Below are 13122 nucleotides of genomic sequence, written 5' to 3'. Positions count from 1 at the left end.
TTGAAGCGCAGTGACGTTTGATCTGTAGTCAAATATCACTCATTTTGCATACAGCAAGATCCCACAAACCACTGAGATTTTACAAATTTGGTGCTGTTTATTGTGGACAGAATGTTGGCCAGGACATTGGGCGAACTCTACTCTTGTCTACCTGATGCACAGCAACAGGCAGAGGTGGTCTTGTAGGACAGCACTCTGACATTATAGCACACTCACTGCATTGAAGTGTTAACCTAAATTATGTGCAGACTCATGGGTGAGTGTTACCAGTTGAAGTAAGCTGATATGGTTATATTAACTGAAAATGTATAAATAGGCTTTATTAAAATTTCCTTTACTATTTTTCCCAAGTAGCAAATTCTTTGTGAGTCTCAATAGTGATTGTTGATAGGCTATTTGATTATATGAGACTTCACAGCAAAGCATAATCCCATGTTCAGCTGATATCCATGCATACAGACTTTAGATTTAGAACAAGATAGGATAGTAATCAAAGCAAGGACTCCATTTGTGATAGGCTCTTAAAATTAGCATGCGATTCATAAGATTAAAATTTACTAGTGGGTTAGATTTGATGGCACGTAATGGAGTAGCTGAGGAGCTCTGAAGGAATCACACCAACATTTTGCACATATGCTGTATTAAGAGTCCTTCCTATGTTCACTGATTGCTTTATAACTGCTCAGCCGCAAACTGTGCTGAGCAGCACTATGAAATTGCCAAGAGATTGTTTTTGTACTTCACACCTCACCTCCCTGTTGATCCAGTTGAGTTGTGTTTGTGTTGAGAAGTTGTGCGGGAACTTGTATACTAACACTCTGTGGTGCAGCATAATAGTACTCCTGTGCTGTGTGACTGGGCTGCTATCTGTGAGCTCCTAATTGCCACCCAAGATGTTGATCTTTGGTAGAATTTGATCTTAACAGGTCTTAGCATTTTTTTGCTGTTAAAAACAGAAAGTTGTAGTGAATATAGTGTTGGTAGTTCATTTGGCAATTGTCACTATGCTAAAGGCCTCAAATACCTCTACTGCATACTGGGATAACTTTGCTTTTATAATTGTTTATATTATTCTTGTGTATTTTCTCAATTTCCTTTATCCTGTGCACTTCCTCAGCCAACACAGCAAGTACACACTGCTTACAGGTTGCTGCAAATGATACCCTGTAATCCATTGCTAGAAGATGCATGATTGGTGGAAGTTGATTTATGCATTGATTTTCTCACCTCCTGTGGGAAAATATCTTAACTGCTTAATATTTCCCACTGAGGAGCAGGTCAAGTATGGGGACTTGCAATGTAGTGAATTTATGGATGAAAGCATTTTCTAGGGTTATTGTACTCTAGCAGCAATGTTGGTACAGAACTAATCAAACCACTGTAAACTGGGTATTGACCAAATCTTTATCTAAGAAAGCAAAAGCAAAGAGATTTCACACTGCAGTGATCAAAATAGAACCTTTTCACTTGGATACTTGCCATTTCCTCTTGCAATATGGGACAAGCCCAATGGATGCCGATGATTTTTCCTAATCCTTTACAGTCTCGTGTTCCTAATATGCATAGGGTTATACTTAGCTACATTAAACAGCTAGCTGCTGTTTCTTAGTCCATTTGATTCATTAGCCCTAACCAAAGGCATGAATGACACTCTGACTGACCATAGTGCATCATTCCTTCTTGACCTCACTCTTACCTATCCAAGCATCCCCGGCAATGGCTTCCCTTCCAACCACCACCCTATTACCTTTTGGAGTCCCCAAGGATCTATCCTTGCACCCTTCAACTACATGCTGCCCATTGGCGACACTGTCCGTAGACATGGAGTCAGCTTCCACATTTCTGCTGATGACATCCCACTGTAGATCACAGATCAGCCATGATCTTATCAAATCCTGTTCTTATGTTCCTATATACCTCCCTATTACCTTTCAACCCCTCTGCGCTATCAGACTGCTTGTCTGACATCTATTCTGGGATGGACTGCTACTACTATCTCATTATTACTTGCTATTAATATAGCTTGACATCCATTTTTTTGATTTATGCCTTTCAAGTGCTTTGAGACATTTTTCTACGATAAACTATATAAGTGCATATCATTGTTCTTGTCCAGGCCTTTTTGAAAGTTGTTTAGGATTATTATATTTGTCACTTGGATACATAACTAGGTATCCAAAATTTTATGTTGCAAGAAATACTCTTCTCCAAGTCATTTATAAAATGTGAAAAGCAAAAAGCCTTGCATGTATATCGCACTTTATATGTTGCCTGGAAATGTCCCTAAGCGTCTTGCGTTATGTAAGCTAATGTGGCAGCCATTTTACACATAGCAAGATCCCACATACAGTAGTGAGGCAAATGAACTGTTGTTTGATTTTATTTGAGGGATGAATGTTGGTCAGAACACCAAAATTACCTGCCATGGGATCTTTAACATCCACACAATCAGTTTCACATCTCATCCAAAGAATGGCACCTCTGACAATACAACATTGCCTCAGAACCCTACTGAAGTGTAAGTCTAGATTATGTGCTCACAACCTTCAGAAATGAGAGTGTAACCAATTCAACCAAGGTGTATTGACAATGGACAAACCAGAACAAATCTTTGTGGGTTTTTTTGTTGTTACTGCCCTCAGACAAAGCAATTCTCACACGGGGGACCTTTATCAAATGAAAATCCAAATAAATTACTGGATAGTTCTCATCTATTAGTTAAATTACTGCCTCAAAGAAATCTGGCAGATTAGTGAAACATGGCTTAATGTTTATAAATTCACACAAACTATGCCTTATTTGTGTGCATTGTTAGCATCTCATATTTTCCCCACCACAATATTAAGATAGACTAACTGGTCTTTGATTTTCAAGTTTACACCTCGCTTTTTTGAATATTGGAATATTTGCTATCCTCCAGTCCTCAGGTACACATACAATGTTTAGGAAATTCCTATTTCTTCCCTAATTTCATTAATGATTCTAAGATGTATCCTATCTGTCTTAGTTATCAGATTAACTTTGAATCCAAATAAAAATAAAACCATCACTATGTAGCATCTAAAACTCTTGAAGGGAAATTTTTTTTAAAATCAATCAGGCACAATTACTTAATGCCAGTGGCATCATTCCAACTCAGCCCCACTGCCGCTATACTCTGCTGCTTCTCTCTACTCCAATTTTCATTAAATGGATCCCTTCCATGAAGCCCATCCATCCAACACCCGCAACGACACTACCATTCTTGGCCCTATGCTTTCTGGTATTGACAACTCTCCCCATGGTCTAGCACTGTTCTCTCCCCCTTTCAAAACTGTGGTTCTATCATCACCAGAGTACGCTCCAGAGTTCCATCCATGGTCCTCTCCTATTCGGCATTTACACACTACATCTCAGCAACATATATTTGCAAGCAAAGGGTCAACTTCCACATGTACACCAATGACACCCAACTCTAACTTTCTACCTCCACCATCCACTCCAATACTGTTACTATACGTTTCAACTGTCGAACATCAAATCCTGGGTGAGTTGAAATTCTCTTCACCTTAACATCAACCAAACTGAAACCATCCTTTTCAGCTCTCACCAGCATCTACATGCCTTTGGCCGCAACTGTATCAATCCCCCAGACTTCCCCCTCAGGCTAAATCTGATGGTATGCAAGTTTGGCATTTTGTTAATCCTTAACTGAGCTTTTTAACCCCACATCCTATTTCTCCCACACCACTGCTGAAACCCTAATCCACATCATCCTCATCTCAAGGACTGACTTCTCAGTGTTCTTGCTTGTCTGGTAACAGAGTCTGGAGATATTGGGCCCAAACCTCTGATGGCTTAGTAGGGCAGTACTAAAAGCTGGTTGCTGCTGAGCCCAGAGGATTTAGGAACAAAGCGATGAGATAAACACCAGTAGAACCAACCGTTCCTCAGCCTCCAGCATTTAAAATAACCCAACAGCTTCCAACATTGGAGTTCCAGAGATGACACTGATAATTCAGGATTAATGGAACAAATTGAACAAAGTTGACTCCTACACAGAGAGGGGAACAGCAGCTACGAATGCCATAGCTCTGATTCATTCTTGCTGTAGCTTTCTCATAGAAATATCCTTTGATCATAGAATCATAAAAAGCTTACAGCACGGAAGGAGGCCATTAGGCCCATCGAGTCTGTGCCGGCTAGTCCCACTCCCCATCCTATTCCCATAGCCCTGCAAATTTTTTCCTTTCAAGTGCTTATCCAGTTCCTTTTTGAAAGCCATGATTGAATCTGCCTCCACCACCCCCTCAGGCAGTGCATTCCAGATCATAACCACTCACTGCATAAAAAAGATATTCCTCATGTCATCTTTGGCTCTTTTGCCAATTACCTTAAATCTATGTCCTCTGGTTCATGACCCTTCCGTCAATGGGAATAATTTCTCTCTATCTATTCTGTCTAGACCCTTCATGATTTTAAATACCTCTATCAAATCTCCTCATAATCTTCTCCGTTCAAAGGAGAACAACCCCAGCTGCTCCAGTCTATCCATGTAACTAAAGTCCCTCATCCCTGGAATCATTCTCGTAAATCTTTTCTGCACCCTCTCTAAGGCCTTCCTAAAGTGTAGTGCCCAGAACTGGACACAATACTCCAGTTGTGGTCGAACAAGCGTTTTATAAAGGTTCATCGTGACTTCCTTGCTTTTGTACTCTATGCCTCTATTTATAAAGCCCAGGATCCCATATGCTTTTTTTTAAAACCGCTTTCTCAACCTGCCCTGCCACCTTCAATGATTTGTGTACATATACCCCCAGATCTCTCTGTTCCTGTACCCCTTTTAGAATTGTGCCCTCTAGTTTATATTGCCTCTCCTCGTTCTTCCTACCAAAATGTATCACTTCGCATTTTTCTGTGTTAAATTTTATCTGCCACGTGTCCACCCATTTCACCAGCCTGTCTATATCCTCTTGAAGTCCCTTTCACTATCCTCCTCACTGGTCATTACACTTCCAAGTTTTGTGTCATCTGCAAATTTGGAAATTGTGCCCTGTACACCCAAGTCCAAGTCATTAATATATAAAGAAAAGCAGTGGTCCTGGGGAACATCACTGTACACCTCCCGCCAGTCTGGAAAACAACCATTCACCACTACTCTCTGTTTCCTGTTACTTAGCCAATTTTGTATCCATGCTGCTACTGTCCTCTTTATTCCATGGGCTTCAATCATGATGACCAGCCTATTACGCAGCACTTTATCAACCGCCTTTTGAAAGCCCATATACACCACATCAACCGCACTGCCCTCATCTACCCTCTGTTGATGGTAACTTGCTCCTATGAATCTCCCGGGCACTGCTGTTAGCAACTCCAAAAAAATGTCAATCTTTGCACCTATGGCTTGTGTCGATATACTTCCCTTCCCCATTACTTAGTTTGACCCTTACTCCCAACAGGATTCTCTGACCCACATTCCTACCAGGATTCTCCGAACCAGGTTCCCAGCAGGACAATTGAAGAAAGGTGGAAAATCTTCAGACTGTAGGAAAATATGAGATGAATCCAAAATATTCTTTAATTCCAGGAGAAGAATTCATTCCCAATCAAATTGGACCGACTTTTATGAATGGTGAAAAGCCCCTAACTTCTATTAAGTTTAGTGGGATCTGCTGCCCCGCTGGAGATTATCCAGCGAAATGTTTCAACCTTTTTAAAATGCCCGATCATCTTAACAGTCTCTCTTGCTGTGTCCTGTAAGGGAATGGTAAAGATAGGTCATTTCAGAAATTAAACCATCAGAGTCAAACAGAGCGATCAGAAAGGGAAATGGAAGTAAAAGGGAGGAACAAAGTCTTGAGGCGGTCATTAAATTAAATAAACCTAATTCACTGGTATTTAAAATCAGATAGATAGTTTGTATGTTGTGTTATCACCTCTCTCAATCCAAGAGCTTTATGCTCAGCAATTTTTCTTTAGTCTTCTCTGAAAGCCCATTTGTTGACCCGGGCTGATAGAAAGTCTCTTGAAGAAGTGGTCTGGAAAGTCCACCGTCAATCCAAGTGATGTGCTGGTGTTATTATCTAACACCAACACATCACTTGTGGTGCTATTCATGGTAGGTCAGAAGAGATGGTGTTTTATAAAGACATGAGCATTATAGTGTGTTACACAAGAATAGAAATTACAATCTACAAACTAATTCGTACATGAAGTTTGCTCAAAGTTTTCATTCTATAATTAGGGACCATTAAAGGTCAGTTTCTTTTGTTGATTTAAAAAACTGTTTTTGGATATTTTTTATTTTTATTTTTAGGATCAAAAATCAAGGGAAAAAAAAGCCCAAAATCAGGGTAGACAAAAACATCCGTTTTTATTTTGAACACCAGTAAACTTTGAGAAAACAAACAAGGACTAATAAAGCACAGTTAAGCTAAATGATAACATACAATTATTTACACAGTTCACACACATCATTCAATAGCAGTTAGGGTTACCAACCCTCCTGGATTGTCTGGGAGTCTCCCAGAATGGAACATTAATCTTCCAGGCACTGCTATTAGCAACCTGGGAGAAAAAAATTCACATTTTGCATTCGTGGTTCGCGCCTGTGTACTTTGTCTTCTCGCGGGAAGCCTCCTGGTTCTCCGAACGCATCACACGACAGCTGGTGATGCAAAATCATGCAATGACACTCAACTACAGGGCACCCAACCATTATATGGTAAACGTAACAACATTTGTAAACTGTGTGTAAGCATCACGTGATCAAATATCCAAGAATACATCCAACCATAGCTGATAACCCAATCCGGAACAGAAATTTGCTTTCTCCTGGGCCATTTCTCCAATAGCTTCCAGGCTTTACTGTGACCTTCATTATTGTCGCTGCTTTTGACAGATTGTATTCTCTGGTGGGCTGCCTCGATTCCAGTATCTGCTTCTGCAGGGACTTTTCACTGTATGCTGAGATAGTTTATGATTTATTCCTGCTGGTTACCATCCTGTTGAATGATCTCTGCTCTGCTCCACTCGCCTTTCAAAACACCTCCACCACCCTTAGCTGGACTGGTTCAAGCTCCTGCTGCATCTGATTTTATGTGCTCTGCACCTCCATACATCTGCACTGATCCCGTGGATGTCCCTATTACCCTCTTTTGGCTCCCTGGACTGCACTGCTCTTGATTCTTGGGTTTCACACCCACTGCTCCTCTGCTGGTATATCGGACCTGCTGGTGTGCACTGATAACACCCAAGGCCACTAGGAACCTTCGCTGGCTCATCGTTGACGCTCCATTCCTCATCTGACCAACTGGACAACCTCCAGCAGCAGGCCCACTGATACTCTGCCCCTCGAACAGTTCTTAGATCCACAACTGTCTCCAAACCTGGACAGTGGTTTGTGGATGCTCCAAGCTGATCTGTCCACAATCAACTTCCTCCCACCACAGGACTTCAGACTTTCTCATACGTTCTCCTGGTTATGTCTTCACTAATTTTTGCATGCCTAGGTAACCTGAATCCCTTCTGTTTTCATTCACATGCATATTTTGCCTGCCGCTCTGAATCTGTCCATTGCTTCCATCTCCTTTTTTCTCTCTCGGCCCGTTCTCTCCTGTCTCCTCCCCTACCGTCACCCAGTCATTGTCTCTTTTCATTTCTCCCCTCAGGTACTTTGCGCTGCCAATCGCTATCCAAAGCTATCATTACTCCACTGCCATCCTACTCTCCTGACACCGTCTCAAGCTTGAATCCTCCTTGATGTTCTTAAAAGGGTCCATTAAGAAACCCATTGCTCTCTCTCCTTATGAGTAGCAACCCCAACTGTCCCACCCATCCTCTGCTCAGTGACCTTCCTGCCCACTACACCAGCTGGGGGCTATTCTCACCAAGTTCCTTATCATCCCGCTCACACCACTTCCCTCTTGGGCTCTGTCAGTGGATTAATCACCGCCCCCTCCGCATTTCTCTCCTAAATGTTCACTGACTCGCAAACAAGGCCTTTGCCATCTATTACCTTATTGTGGATGATTTACATCCTGGCTTTGACTGAAATTTGGCTCACTTGCACCTTACTGAAGCCTCATTTGTCTATACTTTCCACATCTGCCCTGCTCAAACTGCTGTGGTGGCGATGTGGCCCTTATCACCAATTCACACCTTAGCCTTCCTCTCTATTCTTCTGGTACTGTCATCGCCTTTGAGCATCTCAACTGGTTCCTTCCCCTATCCTTTAAAATCCTCGTTCGCTACCATCTCCAAAGTCCAACCCTGTGTTACTTCCCCAGATATACTCCCTCAGTCCCTGCCCTGAGTGATTCATCTTCCTCAGTGATTTCAATCAGCACCTCACCTCCCTGGACTTCTCGCCTTTGAATTTACTGCATGCCCATTCTCCCAAAACCTCTCCCTTCATATAAACACTCTCACCCACATTCATAGTCACAGTCACCCCCTCGACCTTGCCTATGATCTCTCTACTTCCATCGTCTTAATCACAGAAAAGGGAATCTTTGACCACTTCTTTGTGTCTCTCATCATCCACATCCCCCTTCCATCCAGACTTCATTTTGCGTTTGCCCATGGAAAAAACTTTCCATCACTTACAAACTCCCAACTGCTTAGCCTTTGGCATTCCATTAGTTACAATACTGCTGTGGCTGTTGATTTGCTCAACCACTCACTAACCTCCACATCTGAATGTCCCCACCCACCAAAACCTTCAGTCTCTCCCACACCAGTTGCTCCTCCTGGTATGACAGGGACCTCCACTCCCTCAAGTCCAAGGAGCGCTTACTTGAGCAAGCAAAACATCTTGAGCCATCCGTCAGCAGATCTGGCTGGACCATATCAAGTGCTATTGGGCCACCCTCTCCTCTGCCAAAATGGCTCACTACTGCAGGATCTTCCTGGAGAATAAAGATAACGCCAGCTTCTTTTCTCAACAACCAACCACCTCCTTAAATCTTGTGAGGAGTTCATGAACTTCGTCGTCACTAAGATTGAGACCATCCAGTGAACTGCCTCGGCTGCTTTCTCACATTTCCTTTACCCACTGAGCAAAACCTCACTCCAGGCTCTTCCCCTGCCCTGGCCCTGTACCTGCATCTTTCTCATCTTCCCTCATGCCCTGTCCAAGCTCAGGTTCTCCATGAGACCTACCTCCTATATCTTTCGCCCTATTCCCACTAAACTGCTGACCACTCAACTTCCCTTCCTGGCTCCCTATGCCAGCTGACATTGTAAATAGCTCCCTTTCCTCAAATATTGTCTCATTCGCTTTCAAAACCATCGTCACGAACCCCAACCTCAAAAGACTCAACCTCGACCCATCTGTTCTTGACCATCTTCGACTTCCCTTTCCAAAGTCCTTCAAAGCGCTGTCGCTTCCCAAATCTGTGCCCGTTTCCCACCAACCTGTTTGAATCTCTCCAAATCAGGTTTCCACCCATCACAGGATTGATATGGCCTTAACGAAAGTCATGAATGATATTCTGTGAAACTCCAACCGTGGTACGTTAATGCTCCTTGACTCCTCTGCAGCCTTTGACATGGTTGACCATACCATCCTCCTCCAACGCCTCTCTTCCAATATCCAGCTTAGTGGGACTGCCCTTGCTTGGTTCCACTCTTACCTGTCCAATCATTGCCAGAGCATCTCCAGCAATGACTTCTTGCACCATTACCTCCCGAGTTCCTCAAGGATCTATCCTTGGCCCATTCACCATCTCCACGCTGCCCTTAGGTGACATCATCTGCATACATGGGATCAACTTCCACATGTACGCTGATGACACCAAGCTTTACCTTTCCAGCCCCTCTCGATATAAATAAATGGCTCAGCAAGTTTATTCAGTGGACTAGCTGAGCCACACAGAATAAAAATGTTCAGTTCAATCCATAGTAATTAACTCTAAGTAGAGGATCAGTTTACAATTGAATTGAGCATTCTGGGTTAGGGAGGGAAAAATTGGCCAGGGTTCCCCCTTCTGATTGCTACCCAATGATTCCTGTATTATATAGAACTTTATTTACTCTTGTAGGTGGCACTGTGATTGAAAATACCCATGTTAAGCATGTCAATCTGTGATACACAATAGCTATTATTTTACAGTTCAAGTATGAGATTATGCAATCTAGCCACTGAGTTCCAATAAATCACACAAAATGCTTTGAATTTTTTCAGCAACTGAAATTTAACATCCAAAATAAGGGTTTTAAACAAAATGATTGAAAAAAATTACATATTTCACAATAATTACATTTATCCATTGAATTGTTTTGTGTCTTTTAATGACTTTATTGAAGTTTTTACTTGAAGGCCTGTATCTCCCAAAAGCCTTGACACTTTTGCCATGAGCTGTGACTCTGAGCTGAAATTGGATTGTGCAGACTCAGGATGGACAACGTACCTAACTAATGGGATATTTTACTTCCCAACACTTTGTGTTCAGTAGCTTTGCTTCAAATAATTTTGAAAAACAAGGCGACAAATTTCAAAAGTTTCACCAAAGTGAAATTTGTGTGATCTAGAGAGAGAAAACAACATACATTTATATAGTGCCTTTAATATAAAAGTCCAAAAGCACTTCAGAGACATATTCAAAAAATGGATGCCAAGCTAAAGATGACGACATGAGGAGGGGTGACCAAAAGCTTGGTCAAAGATCTGGGTTTTAAGGAGGCTCTTAAAAGAAGAGGGAGGTTGAAAGGCAAAGGGGTTTAGGGATGATAATGCAGAGCATGGGGCCTGTGCGACTGAAGAAACAACCACCAACAGTGGGGAAAAGCGAGGGGTTGATTCAAAGGAGACCAGAGTCAAAGGAACAAAGGATTTCGGGAGAGGGAAGAGATAGGGAATGGCGAGGCTATTAAGTAATTTAAACATGAGGATGAGAATTTTTAAATTTGAGGCATTGGGAGCCCAGGAGCCCAGAGTAGGTCAGCAAGTACAGGAGTGATGGATGAGCGGAATTGGTGTAGGATAGGATATGGGCAGCAGAGCTTTGGATGGGCTGAAGTTTAGATTTGGAAGCTCCAATAGGACACCTGAGGTTGCGAACAGTGTGGTTCAGCTTGAGACAGTGACCAGGGAGGGGGACTCAGTGGTAAGGGCAGAGTTTTTACAGGTTACAGGCTGTGGCAGAAGACAATGGCTTTGGACAGTGTTTAGCTGGAATAAATTGTAATTCATCCAAGACTAAATGTCAGACAAGCAGTCTGACAACAGAGGCAGTGGAAGGGTAGAGCTGGGTGCCATCGGCATACATGTGAAAGCTGACCCCGTGTCTGTGAATGATGTCATCAATGGACAGTATGTAGATGAGGAGGCCAAGGATAGATCTATGGGGGACTCAAGAGATAACTGTGTGGGAGCAGGAATGAGGAAGAGATAGGGAAAAACGAAATGAATGATCTAAGGATTCACCTGTTGTTTTGTGTTCTAAGGAACAGGGGGAGGGGGTGGTGGGGAAAGAGAGACTGACTCCATTTAATGATTTAATTTTAAAGCCAATTAATTATACATCTGTTTTGTTGACAGAAAAGGCCAATGTTAATCATTGTACACCTGAGACATTCAAATTTCTACCACCTTGGGCAGAGAGACGAAGACACAAATATGGAAAGGCAGCCAGTTTCTTCACTCATTCTAATTTGTATTTTCTTTTTTAAAAAAGTTGAATATTCAACAGCAAATAAAACCTCATGAAAACAGATATGATGGGAGAATAAGGGGAGGGGATGAGTGGGAAATTGGGTTACACTGATGGGGATTCTGGCCTTTTCGCGCCGACCCTTTTGGAATGTTGGAGGTTGGATGATTAAAGGTGAGTGACAGCAGAACAAGGGAGAGGGGGAGGATATAGGGATTGACTAGGTAGTTCAAAGGGGAAGAGTTTGGGGTAGTGGTGGAATGATAGGAAGTGAATGGGTAGTGGGGAGCATGAGTGATGGGGTGGGGATGATAAGGGAGCCACCGAGCCACATTTTCCCTGCAATACCTACCTCAAATGCAGCCTGCAGCTGTTGTGGATTCTTTTGTCACATCACTCACCAAAAAGGAAAGGAAAGACAAGAGACAGATGCAAAGGAAGAGACACCAAGAGAATCAGCAACACGACGACATCAGAGACAACTAAAAAGTGACAATATTCTCCAACTTACCGTGTGCAACGCTATAGATCATCTTCTGGTTGTATATTAAATATAGTACATGGGGCACATGTTTTGTTGAAAACTTTCACAGTAACCATGCTCCTATGAGCAAACCCATTCTACTGCACGTACCACCAATTACATCTGTAAATGGTGTGGTCATAGAAGTCTTTAATGTCAGGAGTGTTACACCTTGCCTGTCATACATTCACCCAGCCTAGCATCCCACAGGAGAAGTCATTGAACCGATAGGGAAGGAAATATTATTTGAAACCCTACAGTGAAAAGTTAAGGCAATAGTGAAAACATTTTAGTAAATTGTTCTGCACTGGCAGACACAGGCTTTTAAAACAATTTCTGTCCTCTAATTTTCTTTGAACACTCATCTCAGCATCATTACCAATGCTACTGATCAGGCCATCTCACATGCTAAAATACTAACCTTGCCGCAGCAAATGATTCTTCAACAACGAAAAGTTTATCTAAAATCAGTGAAATAATGCAATTAAGTAGCTCTGAATCTGCAGTCACAGGCCCATAAATACACCCGATCTCTAATTCCATGAACTCTGGCAGCATTCAGCTTTTAATGTGCTGCTGCCACTGCCACCATAGCTGCCTCAAACTGCAAAATAGTCACCCATCCCAGATCATGTCAGCCTTGGCTCAAAGGTAGCACTCTCGCCTGAGTCAGGAGGTCATGAGTTCAAATCACGTAATCTTATCTGACACTTCATTGCAGTATTGAACGAGTGCTGCATTGTCGGAAGTGGTGTCTTTTGGATGAGATGTTAAATTGAGGTCTTGTCCGCCCTCTCAGGTAGATGTAAAAGATCCTATAGCACTATTTAAAGAGGAGCAGGGAATTCTTCTGGTGCCCTGGCTGACATTCATCCCCCAATCAACAGTACCAAAAACACATTATCTGGTCATTTATCTCATTGCTAGTTGTAGGACCTTGCTTTACGTGAATTGGCTGCCATGTTT

The sequence above is a fragment of the Heptranchias perlo genome, chromosome 11 (assembly GCF_035084215.1).
Source record: "Heptranchias perlo isolate sHepPer1 chromosome 11, sHepPer1.hap1, whole genome shotgun sequence".
Lineage (NCBI taxonomy): Eukaryota > Metazoa > Chordata > Chondrichthyes > Hexanchiformes > Hexanchidae > Heptranchias > Heptranchias perlo.
This window is presented reverse-complemented; position numbering follows the sequence as displayed.